The sequence below is a fragment of the Microtus ochrogaster genome, unplaced genomic scaffold (assembly GCF_000317375.1).
Source record: "Microtus ochrogaster isolate Prairie Vole_2 unplaced genomic scaffold, MicOch1.0 UNK27, whole genome shotgun sequence".
In the NCBI taxonomy this organism is placed as follows: domain Eukaryota; kingdom Metazoa; phylum Chordata; class Mammalia; order Rodentia; family Cricetidae; genus Microtus; species Microtus ochrogaster.
The window spans coordinates 1,439,524-1,443,051 of NW_004949125.1; the positions used below are offsets into that span (position 1 = coordinate 1,439,524).

At 45.2% G+C, this 3,528-nt stretch overlaps 1 protein-coding gene across 1 annotated transcript in view; it reads left to right on the top strand.

The window, feature by feature from the left end:
• The window catches only part of Sdk1 (sidekick cell adhesion molecule 1), a 622,567-nt gene that overhangs the window by 94,012 nt on the left and 525,027 nt on the right, over window positions 1–3,528 (top strand). The window lies entirely within an intron of this gene.

Genomic DNA, 3,528 nt, shown 5'->3' on the forward strand with positions numbered 1-3,528 from the left:
CACATGCATACACACACTGCACACATACACACACATGCGTGCACACACCATCATCATAAAATAGCTTTTAAAAAGAAAAGACACACAGACCCCTGCATAGGATGAAAAACACTGTTCCCATTAGCATGAGACAATACTGTCTACTAGGACAACCCAAAGCCATGTACAAAAAGTTCTACACCAGAAGGCGTTGTCAGCAAAAGTTCTGAATACAGAAATCAACTACATTTGTACATGCTAACAATAAATATATGAAAGATGAATTAAAACACACTGTGCCATGTGCAGTTGCTCCAAAGACAGTAGAATGCTGAGTTATAGAGCTAACAACACACGGGCACTGTGGTGCTGATCATCACCAAGTGCCAGGGGCTGAAAGAAATCTCGGAGATCCATGCTTTGTCATGGACTAGAAAACACAACAATAAAGATGTCATTTGTTCCCAAATTGACCCAGAGATTTGATGTGATTCCTACCAGTCTCTGCAGGGCTTCTGTTGACTTAGACAGTCTCATTCTGAGCATGCTCTGGCAAAGGACTACCTTTAAAAATGTTGAAAAAGAACAATAAATGGAAGAAATCAGTCTGCCCAGCCCGATAAGAGTGTGAAATCGGTGTAGTTAGGTGAGTGGGATAAAGTGGGGAAACCAGAAATAGGGTCTGTCAGTTCTCCATTGTTGTAACAGACACCTGCTTTAATCAATATATAAAGAGTTGAAAGGGTCATTTGGCTCACACTTTTGAGGGCTTCGGCCGTTGGTCCTGTTGATTTTGACTCAGGAGGTGCATCATGGGGGAAATGTATAGAACAAACCTCTCAATTCCAGGAAGCAAAACAGGGACAAAGATCCCTCCCTCAAGGGAACTCCTATCTTAAAAGCTCCCACCAGGCCCCAGAAGTGCCAATGGGTGCATTGAGCCTTTAATAGATGAGCCTTTTAGGGAACATTTGAGATCTAATTTATAGCTTTTTAGCATAGACCCTCAGGAAGACACCCCACAAAGATGCAAAGGTGATTCCATAAAAAGGGGGTGACTTAGTGTTTGTGGTAGCTGGAGCAATTAGACATCCATTATGCTTCTTAAATAAGGGGAGATGGGTGTCCTTGACTTGGCTCTACATTTTAAAGTAATAAACATGAATATGGCAGGTTTACATGTAAATGTAAAATGTGAAATGATATTTTCTACTTCAGAAAAAAAAATCAGAGATTGCTTTTGATGGGTTACTGAGTTTGATACCAAAAATATGTTCCTGAATAGAAAATTTAAGTGATAAACCTCTTAACAACTAAAAATTTGTACAAAGGAAGGGCCCTGGAGGTGGTCTAGCAGATAAAGTACTTGCCATGAATGCAGGAAAGCCTGAGTTTGACCCCGAAACTCACCTAATAAGGCAGATATGATGGCATGTGCTTATAATCCCCAAGTTGGGGCAGCAGAGGCAAGAGGCTGTCTTGTCACCCTGGACAGCCAGCCTAGCCTACTTGGCAATTTCCAAGCCAATGGCAGACTGGTCTCAAAAAGGGTACTTGAGGAGTGACACTCTAGGTGTCTTAACAAACAAACAACACACACACACAAAGGCATTGCCTCCATGCAGGCAATTATGCAGTGGTGATAGAAAGTGATGGGTTCCAGATTTACCCAACAGCCTACTTAGACTGTGTATTGGTTACTATTCTGTTGCTGTGATATACCCCCCCCCCCAAAAGCAAGTTAGGGAAGAAAGGGGTTCTTTTGATCATTTTCACAGGTTCATGTTTTTCTGACTTTCCTGAGATGCCCTGGCTGTACAAGAAGTGAACCATTCCAGCAAGGTGTGGATATGGCTTGGGGGCAGCTAGGGATGTGAGCTGCTGGACTCTGATGTGATGGTAGCTGTAGAGTAAAAGGGGTCAGTATGGAAAGGAAGCCGACACAGTTCTCACAGCCAGGATAGCATCCTGAGGAGGGACAGAGAGCATCAGACTGAAACAGTCCAGTGTATGGGGAGTTAAACAGGAAGGGACCTTGGAAACAAAGAGAGGCTTCCCTTGAGAGCCTGGAGAAGAACTTCCTTAAGAGTGAGAATCAGAGGGGTTAAAGGAAGGACAGGTGGAGGGGAGAAGAGAGGAGAGGGAGGGGAGAGGAAAGGGAGGGGAGAAGGAGGAGAGAAGGAGGGGAGGAGAGGAAAGGAGTGAAAAAGAGGGGAGGGGATGGAAAAGGAGAGGAGAGGGGAGGGGAGGGAGGAGAGCCCCCTACTCATGAGAGGGATGGTAGTGGGAGGAGCCTGCAGAAAAATCTCCCCAGCAGTTCCCTCTGAAGAGTAACAGAGTCAACCCACAGAATGAAGGAAAGATGTGACGTTTTATAACTTTTAGAGGAGGTGGGAGTTTCACATCGCATGACTTAGTTCAGCAGGAAACATGGAGAAGCCAGATATCCTACATTGAGAGCTGTGGAGTCCCGGCACAGACTGCTTCTTACCTGTCCCAGGGGGAGCTGCAGGGGCACACAGCCTAATTAAAACTGTGGGGTCTGGTCTTAAGGTGCAGACCCCTGTGTGGGAGAATCCTGGCATGCACATGTACATAAGCACATGCGCAGGTGAGCGCAAACAATACTGATGACCCCAAAGGAGCTCAGTGGACTCTAATATTCCATTCTCTTTGTGAAAACATGCTTGGGACAACTAAGCACCTTCATGTACATTGCTTTTTTGGAACTGATAATTATTTCTAAATCAATTTTTGTTTGTTTGTTTGTTTGTTTTTGTTTTGTTTAGTTTTCAAGACATGTTCTTACTGTGTAGCCCTGGATGTCCTGGAACTTGCTCTGTAGACTAGGCCTCAAACTCACAGAGATCCACCTGCCTCTGCCTCCCGAGTGCTTGGGATTAAAGGCGTGTACCACCACTATCTGGCATAAGTGGTTTTTTTTAAAAGACAGTTAAAAATAATTTGGATTTGTAAGCATCATATTAAGGCTGACAGGAATTCAGTTTCTGAGTTTGGGAAGGAGGTTTTCATAGTGAATTGGGAAGTCTCCATGTTCACTTTGATGATGTCACTTGCCCTTGGTAATGTAGCCAGGCTTCTGCTGTACTGGGCACCTGATGTTTCCACAGTGGGATGGGACAAAATGAGAGAGTGTGTTCTCCCCAGGAGCTGGGAGGAATGGGGATCTATCAGTGACAGGAGAAAAGGAAGGAAATAACGTAGAGAAACAAATGAAAGAGAGCTCAGATTAGAGAGCCAAGACTGCTCTGTTCCTCTCTGCTAGGACACGGGACCTTGTGAAATGGAGCCTGCCAGATGGTCTGCAGCTCTTTGAACTCCCTCATGTGTCAGGGATCCCATGTCTCCCCATCATGAGCTGCAGTTCTTGCTAGAATGATTTCCACACAGGATGATCTGCCTCATGCACTGTGAAAAAAGGGGAGGCAGAATGCAAAGCCCATCACTGGGGGATTCTAGGCAGGGGCTCTACCACTGAGCCACAACCTAGCCCCTCACTGGGGGATTTTAGGCAGGTGCTCTACCACT